Here is a 17,432-nt window from a genome sequence, read left to right as displayed (position 1 = left end):
ACTCAGGGGAAAAATAAGGGGCCTCTTTAACGGGGAAAAATAAGGGGCCTCTTTACCAGGCAAATCATACTATTCAGTCCAGCTCCAAAAACAACCGTACAGCCATCAGCTCTACCCAAAAACTCGGAACTCGGAATACAGAATTCAGAATATGGAATTTGCAATTCAGAATACGGAATTTGGAATACGGAATTTGGAACTCAGAATTTGGAATGCGGAATTTGGAATACGGAACTCAGGAGTGTGGAATACGGAACATGGGAATGCGGAATTCAGAATACGGAATTTGGGAATGCGGAATTCAGAATACGGAATTTGGGAATGCGGAATACAGAATACGGAATTTGGGAATGCGGAATTCAGAATACGGAACTTGGGAACACGGAATTTGGAACATGGCATTTGGAATTTGGAATTGGGAATATGGCATATGGCATTTGGAATTTGGAATTAGGAATATGGCATTTGGAACGTGGACCTCTGGAATTTGGAGCACGGAATTTGGAATACTGAATGCGGAATACAGAATATTGAATTTGAAATACAAAATGTGTTGTTTTTTTAACTTTTATCACAGTATGACGTACAATACCACCTGTGCATCCTAAATGAATGTATACTTCTATTTGATGTTATTCACATACATATTTAAAAACATTTATGAATATCTTCTATATTCTTTAATTCTATACATATTAGTTCACATTTTTACACTTTTTAAATTTGTATAATTATCTAGTCATCGTCAAATAAAAGGGAGAAAGGGAAAGCCCTCGTTCAAGTCATTCGGGTTTATGGTGCCCAATTCAAATATCCATTTTGCCTTGGTTCATAACAGCTTATCATTCAAATTTCATCTTCTTGGTCCAAATTGTAATACTTGGTTTATCTCCCTTTAGGATTATAAAATTCACATGTTCCAATAAGTGTCCCTTAGCTGTCTAATTGTTTTTCCCATGTACAGCATGCAACAAGTACATTTTGTGATGTATACCAATCCAGTCATACTATAATTACTGAGAGATTCTGTTTTCACCATTAGAGTTCATCTTATGGATTTTGAAATTCCCTGATAGTAGCAATGTATTTATAAGCTTTGTAATGACCACAATGGTATGAACGGTGGTTCCGTTAACCAGATTTTATTTTCCTGTTTGTTTCTCTATATTTCTAAATGGCTATGTACTAGCCTATCAAGTAGATTTTTTCCCTTTTGATAAGCAATGCTTGGATGTTCATGTAAAATGCCCCTCCAAAGTTTCATCTTGCATTCAAATTGGCCAATATTAATTATTTTATAGATATAGTAGCTGGATTGTGTTGTATAATCGCCAATCATCTGAATTGGCTGTTTTCTCCTTTCATATTTCCATTTTTCAATAGATTTTTTTTCTATTTTGGGGGGGGGGGGAGGAAAATGCCATTTTCAAAATTTTCTTTCTGCATATTCCCTCTCTAAATCTTTTCGACAATTCATCACATTCCTTGTCAAATTCATCCTCTGCAGAGCAATTCCTTTTTTGCTCTGATAAATTGTCCCACTGGGATACCACTCTTTAGGGGGACAGGGTAATGACTGTCTCAATGTAAAAAGAAATAAGTGGATGTGGGTCTCCTATCTATTTTTGTGTGTAAGACTCTCTGTATCCTTGCAAATGGTAAAATCCAGAAAATGAATCTCACTTGTGAAGAACATTCCTATCTTACTATGTAGAATAAGAAATTTGGAATACATAATAAAGAATTCAGAATATGGAATTCAGATTCTAGGTATAACATAGAACTCTGTGAATGCTTGTTTTGTTTTGACAGTTGGGGGTGAGATGTTTCTAAATCTCCCTGGTAGTTATACACATAAATTACAATCTTCCATTTGATGATTTTACTTCTGAATCAATGTCTGCCTGCACCCGCTTCTCCATTCTGGTTCCATGGTTAATTAGTACTAAGAACATGGATTATTAATATTCCTGTTAAAACGTCTTAAAATGCAAGGGGGTGTTGATGTTTATTATCCCTGCCATTAGAACACATTGGGGTACATGTCAAACAAGTGACTAAAGTCACGTGCACCGCCCAGCACTGAGACTAAGCTGTCACAGCATCTAGGCTAGAGTCAGTGTTAGCATTAAGGTCAGTGTCAATCTTGGCACCAGTGTCAATGTCGGTAGAAAAAAAAAGGTTTCATTTTGAGTTTTGGTGCCAGTTTTAAGGTCAGGGTGTTTTTAGGTAGAATTAAAAAAAAAACAAAGAAAAATGTGCACTATTGAGACTTAGCACAATTATTGGTGCAGACAACAAAAAACATACATGTGTGTGCCGTAAATATCAGGAGCAGGAGAATTTTTATTTTGGGGTTGTTTTGTTGGCGGGTCAAGTTAACCTCCCTGGCGGTATGATTATGTCAGGAATTTTGTACCAATGGAAAATTGGAAATTTGGTGTTTGTGTACATTGCAACTTTTCACTTTTGAATTTCCCGCCAGCTGTGACACCAGAAAACGAAAGAAAGTCAGATGCCGGCATCTGACTTTTAGTTTCATTTTAGGGCCGCGTACAGCAGAGGACGCCGCGGGCTCGCAGGGACAAGGTAAGTGTCACTTTTCTCTGCAGCCCCGAGTCTGGCTCGGGGTTACCGCTCCTGGTATGGAAAATTCACCCCGAGCCAGACTCGGGAATACCGCCAGGGAGGTTAATGGAATAAAAATATACAGGTAAAGTTTTAAAAAAAAGTATTACCTTTGATAATGGAAAAAAACCCAATAACCATCAAATGAAGGCCTAATTTTCCCTGAACAAAACAAAGTATAATTTGCTTGGATACACCAAAGCTGGCCATACGCAAGCTTTTTGTGGCTCTGTCAGGATCCCCCTATACAACAAAAGTTGATTTTTCAATTTACTTTTGTTGAAGAAGCCGATCCCAAAAATCTCAGATCATTCATTGATTTGCAGCCAATCAGCTGCAGTTACTCTTCAGGTATTCTGACAGCAGCATACCCACCACTGTCAGAATATAATAGACGGGCACGGAATTATCCACACTAACCGTAAATGGCCAACTCCCATTCTAGGGTAGTATGAGGCGTGAGGTTTTAAGAAGGCAATCCGCATGTAGAAGTGGATGTAAACAGGTGTCCCAGTGCTCTGGATGCATCCAAAATTAGTAGGTCCTGCAGCAATGGATAAGAAGGTAAAAGGGTGAACGTCTTCAAAGGATATTATACAGGTGAGAGGATCCAACAGGAAACCTCCCATGAGCACAGTGACATCCCATGACCGAGTGTAGAAGAGGAAGAATAGATGAACAAGTGAAACATTTAGTAACATGACTTGAGGAACCAGTATAATTAGGGACTAAGAGGAAAACATGAAATAAAAAATAAGCATGCACAGGTTCGTAAATCCAAACTCTGTAATAGGACAACTGAGAGCAATTAGAGGGAACTATTCCTTCATAAGCGGAGGAAGGGAAGTTCTCCCAAGCGAGTTAAAGCTTTATTCTTCCATGTAGGGCTTTTAATAGGCAAAGGAGCCAAGTTGGCAAAATGAGCATCAAGGTGACCCTTGGCTTGAGCAGCAGAGGTGAAATGCATCATTTGCATTCATTGCCGGGTAGGCCAAAGTGAACTTGGTACGCTTGTGTACAAGGGATTGGCAAACCTCATGAAAAGATCTTCGTAGCTTGGAGAGTTCAGCCAAGTAATCTGCAAACAGAAGTTACGTTGGGCGCAATAGGCCTGGAAAATCTGATGCCTGTCTGAGTAATCTAGGAAACACGCTACGATCGGTTTGGGTATGTCAGATTCATGGGGAGGGCCAATTCTGTGGGCCCTTTCCACTTTACAAGGAAGACCCAGTGCTTGTGGAATAATATTAGAGCAGAAATGAGAAAGATCAGCCTGTTTAATTCCGGAATGCCCACAAATCTCAGATTATTTCTGTGGGCTCTATTCTCTAGATTTTCGACTTTGATAGATATTGAATAGTTTTTGATGTAGAGACTTGCGTGCATTGGGACACTGCAGAGTGATCTTCCAAGTCACTAACTCTCATTTCAAGAGCCCGGAGACTGGTTGCTTGGGCCTCCAATGCAGCATTCAAAGACCCCCAGATGTTGTTGCAGGGAGTTTGCTATAATAGAGGCAACATCTGATTCAAGCTGGTATGCTACGGCAGAGGCTAGTTTCTGGTAGTTAATGGGTTTAGGAGACAAAGCACATGGAGGACTCACCATCTGAATCATTGATGGTGTCGTGCCATCATTCATCTGTTAATGACATTGTGTTATGTTCGCGATTGTTATCAGGCTGCGAGGAGAGAGAGCGCCGAGCTGATTGGGACCGGGCCAGGTATTTGCTCATGTCTTGAGGAAGCTTTGAATATGGCATCCTAGTTTAAAAAGGCAAGATATCAGGCAGATGGGCCATGTGCTGAGTGGTGGCAGAACAGAGCTTTGTGTCATGGGATCAGGGGTGCCCTCTTACCTGGGTTCCGACAGGCATGGTAGGGTCCTCCTTGGGGTGAACTGGTGCCCAGCGGACTAATAGGTCACATTACCGTGACCTATTAGTCGGGGAGGGCCTTGTGTGCACACCTTCTCTTCTTATCATCCCATTGGCTCCCAGGGACCTGTAGCTTCCTCGTTGCCCCAGGGGCGTTTAGGTTCCCTTCTGGGTTTGAATTCCAGCCAGAGACAAGACTTGTTGCAGAGTTATTTTGCCATACCCAAAGCAGCTACAAAGTGTTATCTCCTGTTTCCTGCCTTCCTTCCTTGCTATTGGATCTCCTCGTTATCGACCCCTGGCTTGACTTCCCGTTTATGATACTTGCCGCCTGCCTTGACCTGGACTATACTCGGACAACGCATTCTTGGATTCTCCTATTTTTGTACTTTAGCCTGGACTCTCATTCTGGAATTGTTCCCTGCTACTGGGTCCCACTCCAGCAGACAGAGGGACTCCGCCCCCTCCCCTACACTCTGAAGTACACTTCTCCATCTGGCACCAGAAGTCTCTACATTTTTATTTTTACCCACATTTACTATGCTGACCAGCAAATTAAAATTAACAGAGATTGGGACAAACTAAAAGCCATCAGAGGTCTTTTACATTGGTAAACTTTTATTTCCGTGGTTAAGAATGTATTTAAATAGAAAAATAGTTGCTGCAACTGTTCCAGCACCACAGGCAGTGTTGTAGTGTACCCCAGCCTCTGTCACAGCCACATTCACTGATTAGCTTGGACTACATATAAATGTGGAGAAAAATATAATAATGTCAAATTCGAAAGTTCATATACTGTATACTATCTTTTAAATACAATGCAGTTTAACTGTGTTGACAGCTGTTTATTCTCACAGTTTCAGCTGTTTGAAAAGGCCATTCCCAAAGCATTCTTCAATCCTGAATATTCGTGACCTGAATTTTCAAAATCTTATTAATAGCTGTAGATAGGAACGACTTGTTTTCACTTGCTTAATGGCAATAACAATATTTACTGTACAGGAAGGTACAGCTTTCAGTCAATAAGGTCATTGATTACAAAACTGAAAAGAAAACATAACACAAGCTGATCTTCAGCAAACCCCTCGGTATTTCATTTCCTTCATGAACCTTACAAACATTTGAAACCTCACATGCTTAAGGGAACAGAACCACTGGCCCACTATAACTGAAAAAAAATCTACAAAGGTGTAATAACTGACAAAAACACAGCTATTTATATTTTTGCTATTAAGGTCCTGAAACACAAAGCAGGGAATGAATGGCACTTCAAGCACTATTCTGACATTTGTGCAATAATTCTTAAAGTATTGCTTCCTCAATTCCCCTATTATTATAGTTGCTAATAAAGTTAGGCAATCGCCTTTTATCCATCATGTCTCTCATGCCTAAAGGTAGAGGCAGATGTTCTTTGTGTGCAGCTGGTAGGGAAGCAGGTTCTGCATCCACAAGCGTGGTGGAGCTACACCTTTTGTGAGGTACATTTGCCTTTTCCTTAAGAGAGAGCACATGGAGGAGGTGGTGGAGTGGATATCCAACCTTCTTCATCGTCATCCTCTTCCCTTAACCAAAACTGCCATGGAGAAGTCATCTGAATTATTTCAGCACACCATCAGTAATTTGCTGCAGGACAATGCACAGGAAATATTGATCTCAATCTAATGTTGAGAGTGAGGGCTCTAGCCAGAGTCGTAGCTGGCTCCTTTGGCACCCGAGGCAAGAACAGAAAATTGTGCCCCCCCCAACAGACATGTGCGGCATGTGACGTCATGCGCCCCGCCTCCAGGATGGCGGAGTGCATGCGCATAATGCACTGGAGGCCATATCCAAAATAGCATAAACATTTGTTTCATTTGACGAAACTAAATACTTTTTTTAGTTTCCGTTCATTTCAACCGAAAAAATGTTTGTCTTTGCACATATCTTGTAATGTGTGTGTGGGGAGGGTTTGGGTGTTTGTTGGTGGGGGGGGGGGGGGGGGCTTCGGGGAAAAATCAGGGGTCTAAATAGACCCCTGGCATTTCCCTTTTGAAATAGAAAAAGAGATTGAGGACACAGAGTCCTCTGCCCATACAGGTGGGGGAGAGCATCAGGGATCCGAAGAGTAGCTGGAGCCTGTGACGCTCCTCCTTTCCCTACTGAGCCGCGGCTGTGTTGGCCGCCTGGCACCCCTGTTGCCATAGGCACCCTGTGTTTGTCCATGCCAACAGGTGCAAGGGGGCACAGCCAGGCCGGCCCTGTCTGCGCCCCCTCTCAGCTGCGCCTGAGGCGAGTGCCTCACTCGCCCCATGGTAGCTACAGCCCTGGCTTTAGCACAGACGAAGGGGATGACGGAGGGAGAAGCAATTGCCATTGCTGTTCCTGCAGCTTAATGCATAGTGGGCTCAAGCAAAGAGAATGGGAATTATTTTAGAGCAGGAAAGTGAGAAACTCACCAAAACATCAGCATAGCAGAATGTCATCCTGGGGCAGGGGCAGCTTGCAGAAGAGTGAAGAGGGAACCTATTCCATCAGATGGCACTGCTCTATGAGTGCAGGTCACTGCTATAACCAGGTCATCTGTTCATTTCAGCCCATTCCAGCTGTTGGAGCCTGCACCTTTCAATGATTTTTCAGCATGGCTGCACCACAGGGTAGCTAACCAGTCCTCCACCATTGTGAGAAAGCTAATATGTATCTATGTCGCTGAACCACTCATTCAGTAGCAGGGTCCTAATGGCCACAGAGACATGGCCCAGCAAGCATGGCCAGGGACATTACATCTCTCATGGAGCCCTAGGTTAATTTGCTTACAGCTGGGTAGGATACAGGGCAGTGAACACCACTAGAGCTGGTGGTGCCACCTGATCCTGGCACTTGGTGACACCTACTACTTGACTCCCGGGCTCCGTTTTGCTACCTTCATCTTGCCAACCTTTTTCCAGATGTCTGGATCTCAAAACAGGCAAGATGGTGTCAGATAGCCACGTGAGTTGTCCTCCCTAACTCCATTTGTGGAGCATAGCATGGAGTCTCCAGCTCATGGCCCATGGCCAGTGATTTTGCAGCAATGGCTCTTCTACACAAGAGAGACCAACAAATCCCAAGCTCAAGAGCCTCCTCTACTTCATTAGATAAGGAGATAAGCTGAGACACATTTGGCGATAATACTAGAGAACTGATGGACCCTATTGGTGCGTTTCATAGATCTTACTAGTCATTAATAGACACTACTTTGAAGGACATGTTGGTGTCACTTTGCAGCTGCTTAAAAAAGGATATATTATCTGTGCTACATTAGATCCAGGGAGACCTGCAAGACCTGGGTGACCAGGTTAGCCACATGGAAAATAAGATGGGGTAATATACAGAGTAGGAATGCACCAATACCATTGTTTTCAAGGAACAAGTACTGTTCCTCAGGTACTTGCCGATACCAATTACCAATACTTTTTTTTTTTTAAAGTGATATGTGACATTTTTCTAAAACACAGACTAATGATTTTAGGGGAGTTTATTTATACTTCTTTAGAACTGTAACTCAATCCATGATTAACAGCAATGTAGAATGCAAACCAGCAATAGAGGTCTACAGATCCAATCAATCCTTGATTATACCGCAATGGAGAATGGCAACTGGCCATAGAGGACTACAAACCTCAGCAGTCCATGATTATTCAGCAATGGAGAATGACAACCAGCAATAAATGGTTTGCTTAAATTTGTAGTCTTCTAGAGTCCGTTGCCATTTTCTATTGTATTTGATTAGCACTGTGACATACACCAAAAGGAGAAGAATAGGCAGCTGCATTATAAAAGTTTACCTGCTCTCAGCAGGGTATGGCAGGCTGCAAAAGGGCTGCGAGGGTCACTCAGAAATGCAGCGGTGTGCCTGGCAGTGTGGCTGTGTCCGGCTGCATTTGGGTCTCACCAGGGGTCAATTCACGTCTCACCAGGGCTCCGTTTGGGTCTCACCAGTGCTGCATGCAGGCCTTACCAGGGCTGTGTTTGGGTTTCACCAGGACTGCGTTTGTGTCTCACCAGGGCTGCATGTTGGGCTCTCCAGGGCTGTACTGGCCAGGGTCGGGCTCTCTGTGGCTGTGTGCGTGGGTGTGGGGCTGTCCAGTGCTGTGCTGGTCTTGGAAAGAAGGAGGAGGAGGAGATATGCAGGTGGACTTTCATATGAAAGAAAAACTTATGACCCTAGCACATACAGTATCTCCACTCCCAGACCCTCATGCACAGTCACTTTGTTCAGCAATCTATCCCAGGCTACAATCCTGACTAGGAAGAAAATGTTCCGATCACTAAAGCTGGGCATACACCTATAGATTATGGTCAGATGGAAAAAGTGCAACAGATTTCTCCATCTACGCTACACTGTATGGATAGTGGAATCTCCCACTGGGCCAAGCTTCAGTATCTTGCTAGTCAGCCCTGCTGGCTGTCAAAATACCTGAACAATCTGATTGGATGCAGGCATTGGTATTTTGAGAGCCAGTGGGGCTGACTAGCAAGATACTGAAGCTTGGACCAGTGTGAGATTTCTCCATCCACACAGTTTAGCATAGATGGAGGAATCTGTTGCACTTTTTCCATCTGACCATAGAAAATCTGCAGAAAGTCTATAAGTGTTATAGAACTGGTGAAACAACAAACTGGGGGTACTAAGAACTGGCGAAACAACAAACTGGGGGTACCCTACTAAACCTTTGGTCAGCAGAAATGTAAACACGTACACCATTTCAGATGTGGAGTTTGGGTCACTACTTAACTATATATTTATATATATTACATAATTCAGTACCTCAGAATGTTGAGTGTTTTGTATCCATGTTATTCTATCCCCAGTTAAACATCTGCAGCTCAGTTTGTCGTCTGGAGAACCAGTAAGAGGTTCCACAATTTTTTACTGTGGCTGTTTCTTTCTGTTAAATGTTCTTGTGCCAGTTTTTTCTCCTTTTCATTATTCTGTTCAGCTTCTCTGGGTGATATGCTGGACCTTCTTTTGCAAGCAAGCTGTGCTGCTTTCTGAACTTGTATGGCAAGGATGGCTTCTTCTTGCAGAGTGCACTGGATTCCCAAAGTTTTGGGTCAGGTACCCTTCTTTATCTTTCCGGTGTGTTGGAACATTCTAGCGTTCTTGGTTCACTTATTTTAGTTTTATTGTTTGTTAGAGTTTTTCTGTACAAGCTATAATATCCAATAGCTATGTATTATATGTTATGTCATGTAAAGACAATCCTAATGGATGACAAATGTTTATTCTGGTGATATATAATACTGGAAATCTATTTGATTGATATGAACATTGCTACAAGTTGATGTCAGTCATACTATGTTAATTTGCAATGTGGATAAGTATTTTGTAGCTGTTATGGCAAAGAAAGTAAAAGAAAAAAAAAATATTTTCAATAAAACCCTATTGTTTAAAACAAATAAACCAGTCCTGGATCAGCATTGAGTAGCAAACCCCCACAACTGATAATTAAAAAAATAGTTTTTTTTTTGGAATGTGGCCCCACATCATTTTACATTATTATACTATACAGCATTACTATCTGCTGCTAGTGCTGCTGACCTGCCATCATTATTTGTTTCTTCTACTGCAGCTGGCCTAACACCATTACCATCTCCTGTCACCAAAGCTGGCTTGCTAGCATTACCTTCTTGTGCTGCCTCTATAGCCCTATTCTTGTTTTCCAGCACTGCAAAGGTGCTGCACATACTTTTAACACAGTTTGGTTAGTGTTAAAAGTATGTGCAGCAAATGTGGTTATTTTTTTTCACTAGGGTCATGCCTGTGCTGCACCTCAAAGTTTGCAGTGTATTTTGGGGATCCAGAAACTGTCAAAGTGCCACATATAGGGACTGATTTATAAAGGCTTTGCCTTTGCATAGCTGGGAGAATGCTGTTTGCACAGCATTACTGCTGCTAGAAGGAGCCAAGGAACATAAGAATTCCTATGCTTAACAAATCACCCCCCTAACATTTCCAATGGTGGGCTTCAGCTCCAATTGTGTTTTTTCTTTCTGCAGGGTCAATCCTGCACTGCACCTCAAAGTTTGCAGTGTATTCTGGTGAACCGGCACTGTCAAGGTGCCATACATAATGTTTTTTTGTTTAGCTTAGCTGCTTTAGTCCTTAGCTGCAAAATGTATAGTGGTTGCTGCTGGGTAAATTGTGTTCTGTATCTGCTAGTTTTTGGCATATTCCACTGTATCCACTGCATTGGTAATCATTAATATTTGTCTCATGGATCGTATACTCTTACTGTGATTTCTTCAATAAAACATGCCCAGTCTCTCCCGGTTAAACTTTGACATAGTAGAAGTGCTTATATACTGGGCATGAAGTTAGTAAAATATTTTGCTGATTTTCTATGATTAAATATTACACACACATGTCACTAAAATAGTCCCTAAAATATGTCTGACTTTTTTATGTTATGTTATGTAATGCTGTATGTTATTTTCAAAATGCTGTCTACAAGTGATTGTTGAAATACGGTATATGTACTATACAATATTCCTTCATTTTAACAAGGAAAATATACACTTTATTTTTGTTTTTTGTTCTGAAATGCTGAATGAGGAAAATGTTTTAGCAAATCAGGCTTATAACAATTTATTTTGAAATTATGCTTATCCCGTGTGTACTATATTCCTTCAATTTTAATATGGAAAGTATTAATTTTCAACTGGTTTTTGTTCCTCCAACGCTAAATGAGGGATGTGGTTTAGTCAATGAGGACTACAAGAGATTGTTGAAATAATGTGAATGCAGTGTGCACTATATTCCTTCCTTTTTTAGTGTAAAAAATAACTTTTTTTGTGTATATTCAGTCTGAACAGCTGCATGTGTTGTTAGTTTTTAAAAATGGCCTATGCCCACTGCTGTCTAAGTAGTCTGTACAACATTTCTTCATTAGTTATGTGACTGCATTGTTGTCTATGAAGTCTGAATGATATTTATGCAATAATTTGTTAACAGGGTGGCTGTGTATACACCCTGAAATGTGTATTTTTGTGATGAAAAGCTGCACGCTGTGTGTCCTTAAGATCTGGTCTACTCCAGCTGCTTCAAAGCTGGTTATGGAGTCTGTACTATACTTGCAGCTGTTGCTTTTTAAATAACACAATCTGATTTTTATTGCATGATAAAAACCTGCCCAGTCCCCTGTCTCGGAAATTGCCCTGCCCCAGGGTAGAGAATACAATGCAGTGTGGGTTTATTTGTATATATGTGTGATTGTTCCAAATGCCTGTGTCTACCTGCTCATCCTGGCAGGACCACTTCAACGATTTGTTCCTACACAGATGAAGGTGCATTTGTCCTTTCCCCCTGGTGCCCTCAGGAGTCTGCATATGCAGTCTTACACTAGCCCTGATTTTTCAGGCATGTTAAAGTTTTTATTTGAAAGAAAACCTGTAATAGGAAAAACAGACATTATTGCATTCTTCCTTTCCATACCAATCTTCTTGCCTAAATAATTTCAGTCAATGACCCAGATCCACCATGCAGATACAGTCTTGGTCTTTTCTCCATGTTTCCTAATCTAAGTCACCCAAATGATTAAAGCCTGCTGGAATGAATAACACATGACTGCCACTCAGTCTAGGAATACTGTGCACTGAGGGGGAACCATTACAACCTGGCTTCACAGGAAGTGGGATGGGTAATGCTTGCCATTCCATAGGATTGGCATAATTTAGCCACAGAGCAGTACTGTGGGGACAGTTCCAGACAAAGTGAGTATTGCAGCATTTTTAAAAGATCTGGAGTTTCACTTTAATATCTCAGTGAACCTAGTAAACAATGCAATGGTCTGATGCAAGTTAATTTTTTTTTTTTTTTATTCATAATGTTCTACAGTCTTTTTAAAGGCTTTGCAGGAAAAAAATATATAGAGGTACCTATTGAGAGTTGCTTGTTTTTTTTGAGAAAATGTTTTCCATCATTATTTTTTATGGGACTTTATATGTTTAGGATTACAGTGGCTGCTGGGAAAAACTTAATCTCCCCAATGAATAGCAAGGAAAAGAAAACTAACATTAATTTTATTTGTGGTAAAAAGACAGAAAATCAACATCTTCGATGTGTAATTTGTATTATGAATTTGTTTCTAATTACTGAAATGTACAACGGATCATTTCTAACTGAATTTTTTTTAATCGGATGTCTGCCACTACAACTCACAGAGGAAATTAATGTGACAGATTATGGCTAAGGCAATTTGCTGTTGCCAAGCCCAAAAAATTATCGCTGAATCAGAGTGGTTACAAGTAGCAATTTCTATGTCACATTTGTCTCGTGACAATGACTACCCCCATGATTTAATGAGGATATGAGACTGCATTCACACCCTAGTGGATACTAACAGGTTAAGACTACATTCACATTTTTTATGTGGTGCAGTTGCAGTATCACTGAATAGTGTCAATAATGTTTGATTCAGAGAAACTGCAACAAACAGTCTTGTACAAATATGTCAAGCACATGTATACCTGTTCTCTGTGTCTTCTTGGGGATACTTAATTTACTCTCCCTTGAGACACAAGAAGAAAGAGGAAACCACTTCAAAGTGAAAAAGAAATTCCCCCAAGACATCTGTCACCTGAATAGGTGTCTCATTTAGAATATTTCCCCCACTGTAAATTTTTTGATTTCCCATCACTTCTGCTTGAGTGGCAATGGTCACCAGTAAGGATGAGGGAATCATCCTGGGTTCATTTCTGGGACCGCTTGAACCCATTGCCAAGTCTGAAAAATGCAAACTGTAATATGAACCCCGCTGAGGTCAATGGTGTTTACTAGGCTGCAATTGAAAATGAGGCGAGGCAGATTTTATCATGAAATAAAATGTATAGAGGTGAATTTAACAAAAGTGGAGCAGACAGAATCTGGAGCAGTTGCTCATGGAAACAAATCAGCTTCTCCAGTTTGTTCAGTTAAGCTGTGAAAATTAAATATATAAGCTGGCTGTACACTATGGGCAACTGCTCCAGATTCTGCCTGCTCCAGTTTTGATAAATTCCCCCCATAGTGTATCATTTGAGACAAATGCAAGAAAGATTGTATTAACTCTATTCACACTATGTCAGACTTTTTACTAGGCTGCAATTTCAGATGCAAAGATAGGTTTTAGCATGAAATAAAAAATAGTGTATTATTTCAGACCCAAGCCAGGAATATTGTACGGACTCCAAAAATTAGCATTATGGTGTATGTATTAAACTGATTAAAGGTAGACATTTTGTACTGACTCCATAGACAGTATTTAAGCATTTGGAGAAGGCCGTCCAGCAACAGTGGCAGCCTAGCAGTGGTGTAAGGACCTGGTAATTGTGGCAGCAGATACTAACAGTGTAAGGTGTAATTATTTTTTTGGCCAGATTCCAAGAAGACATTTTAGTTTTTTATCATCAGCTACAGAAGTTTTATAATCATTGCAGGACTGATTAGTTTATATAAAGGTGAACTGGTCAACTATGTCAGGGGACAGGCAGATTCATCTCTGTCACAAAACGGGCACTGAAAGCCCTTTCTGACAGCACATTGGCCACTGAGCAAGCCAACAGCTCTGTCACGTGCTGTGCATGCTCTGGCCAGTGGTCCACTCTGGACACCTAATAGTCCAGAGAGCCCAGGATTTGAACGTTGTCCATATAAACGCTTGTTATACAAGCTAAGGGCTATGGGCATAGATGAATTAGTGTGCACATGGATAGAAAACTGGCTACGAGAATGTGCACAAAGAGTATCAGTTAATGTCACCTTTTCAGAATGTTTGCTGATACGAAAATCGGGAGGGCAAGCAGAGTCCTGTCTTGCATTAAGAAGGGAATTTTTTATTATTATAATTTTTTTGGTTTCTGTTTGGGCTCAATTGACCCCTTGTTGATTTTTTGGTACATCCATACATGGCCGTTGTACTGCCCGTCGCAATTTCTTCGAGTTTTTTTCTATGTCCATAGTCATGATACCCCAGCTCTGGAGTCGGCAATCGCCGCGCATCCATCAGTAGCTGGACACGCTGCTCGACAAGCCGCTACTGTAGATAATGCTTGCTTTAATATGTGGTTCTTGAAATGTAAACGTTTAAAAATCCTTAGATACTTGAAAAAATTACAGCCTGACATAGTGTTATTGCAGGAGACGCATCTCCCCCAAGTAGATATACACAGGATGCGAAAGTTATGGGTGGGAGAGATCATCTGCTCCCCCGCTGTAGGGAGGAGAGCCGGTGTAGCTATCCTATTCCATAAAAACTTACAGTATAAAATCGACCAATTGGAAATTGACCCTGAAGGCCGTAAACTGTATGCTCGAGTTACTACCCAAAACAAAACTTTTTCCATTTATAATTTTTATTTCCCTAACTCGCCGACGGCTCAGTACTTCCAGGAGACCATCTCATGGATATTGCGGGATGACAATGCCAACATCATACTAGGGGGAGATTTTAATACGGTCATGGTGCCGGGGGAGGACAGGTCGGGGGGGTGCCGGTGGTTCTGGGGTCCCTGACACGTCTTCACCCAGACCTACCCCCTTGGCAGACTTAGCGGAGACCTTAAACTTGAGTGATGTATGGAGGATTAGGAACCCGCTTGAGAGAGAATATACACACTTTTCAGCTGTGCACAATACATTTGCTAGGATAGATTACTTCCTGACCTCCAGTCCCGTGGATGCGCTGATGGTAGACGCTCGATTGCTCCCGATTGCCATATCTGATCATGCCCACCTCCTGATTTGAACTGCGCTCCTCTCTTCCGAGAGGTGAAGCCTTCATCTGGAGGTTCCCATCCCAACTGGTGGCGGACACATCCTTCAAAGCCATGCTGACAGAAGCTTGGCTAGAATATGATTCACATAACAAGGAACATCTCTGTACCCCAAATCTTTACTGGGAAGCAGGTAAAGCATTCGTGCGGGGCAGAATTATGTCCTATGTGGCGGCTAAGAAAAAACAGGCCAAATCTCAATTTAATCTTGCGAGCCAGAACCTCCGCCTTTCTCAGAACACCTACACATCTGACCCTACACCAGTGAATAGAGAAATGTGGCTCAAAGCGAAGGCGGATTTTGAATGGTGGACTGGCCAACAGCACCTTTTACTTTCAATCCATCTTTCAGCTGCGCCTCCACAAATTCGGGAATAAATCGGGGAGAATGTTGGCCAATCTCACCAAGCCCCATAATCCAAAAGCCCACATCTCTGCTATGGTAAATACCGAGGGAACTGTGGCATCCGACCCTAAACACATAAACAATATGCTGGCACAATATTATACTAAATTATACACGGCAACCCATGTGAACATGGAAGCGGGACATGACTTCCTTAGCTCTATATCTCTTCCGAGGCTTTCGGATGCGGACTTGGAAGTTCTCAATGCAGACATAACCTTGGAAGAGATATCTAAAATCATTAAGTCTTCCGCGAATGGCAAATCCCCGGGACCGGATGGCCTTACCAACGAATTTTACAAAACGCTTCACGTAGATTTGACTCCAGTGCTGCACAAGGTTTTTACTGCTATGTGGACGGGTGGCGAATACTTACCCACTGGCTCTGAAGCTTACATTAAAGTACTCCCCAAAAAAGGGAAGGATCTGACTCTACCATCATCATACAGACCAATATCCCTGATAAACTGTGATGCTAAATTCATGTCCAAATTGGTAGCTGATAGATTGGCAAAGGTACTACCCCAACTGATTTCTCATGCCCAGGTAGGATTTGTCAAAGGCAGAGCGGCAGTTTCGAATATCCGCAAGCTACTGACGGTTCTGGATCATGCCAGGGACCACCCGTCTACCCCCGTGGCTCTGATTTCAATAGATGCTGAAAAAGCCTTCGACAGCATCCAGTTTCCATGGTTGTTCAGAGTCATGGGGGAGATGGGTCTCCCAGACAGACTTCAGTCATTTGTCTCTGCCCTATACGCATCTCCTAGTGCTCGGGTGTGCACCCCTGGTTTCATCTCTGAAAGGTTCCCTTTGCTGAGGGGAACCAGACAGGGTTGCCCACTGTCTCCCCTCCTATTTAATATTGCCCTGGAACCTCTCTCCCTGTTTTTTCAGAAGCATTCGGATATGTCGGGGATTCCATTACATGATACCCACCTTTAAAATAATGCTTTTTGCCGATGACCTAGTTCTGTTCTCCGACCCCCAACGAGATATCCCCATAATTCAAACTGCTTTTGGTAAATTTGGTACATTTTCAGGTCTCCACATTAACATTTCCAAAACTGCGATTCTTCCCCTCACTCCCTCCGCGGCTAACTGCCTACAACATGTCCAATCGTTTACCATTGCAAAACACTCTATTACATATTTGGGCCTCAAGATAGGTAAAACCTCTTCCTCTATGCCCCAAATGTAAACTGGCGGCTGCACCTCTATATCATTGTCTTTGGTCATGTCCAGCCATTCAAGGATACTGGTCCCAAGTCTTGGCATTGGTGTCCTCTGTAGTAGGGCAGGTAATACCCTTGGATCCCCTATTGCTCCTGTTTAATTATTGGACTGACCAGACAGCAATATCTGTTTCTCTGAGTAGATACAGTAAGCAATGGGTAGGCACAGCCCTGCTGGCTGCCAAGAGAAGCATAATGAGAGAATGGCTCTCACAGTACCCCTCCACTACCCTCAGGTGGACGGAAGATTTAACTAAGCTATTTCATCTGGAGAAACTAGATGCGGAGCTTCATTTGGAAGAGGATAACATAATAAAATCCTTTTTCGGGCTGTGGCTCCCATTCATTGAATTTGCCTTCCCGCTGTCTACCCAGAAGGCTATCCTATCTCCCTTTCAATTTACTACCTACTGTCTACTGCGAAACCTAGGGAATTCATGATCGCATCCTGGAAGCTCAGCGGGCTTTCTATATTTCCGACCACCAGGGGACCTGTGGAGGGAGGGGGGGGGGGAAG

This window comes from Nanorana parkeri, unplaced genomic scaffold, assembly GCF_000935625.1.
Source record: "Nanorana parkeri isolate BGI_ZX_2015 unplaced genomic scaffold, ASM93562v1 scaffold22, whole genome shotgun sequence".
NCBI lineage: Eukaryota > Metazoa > Chordata > Amphibia > Anura > Dicroglossidae > Nanorana > Nanorana parkeri.
Note: the sequence above shows the minus strand (reverse complement) of the source record.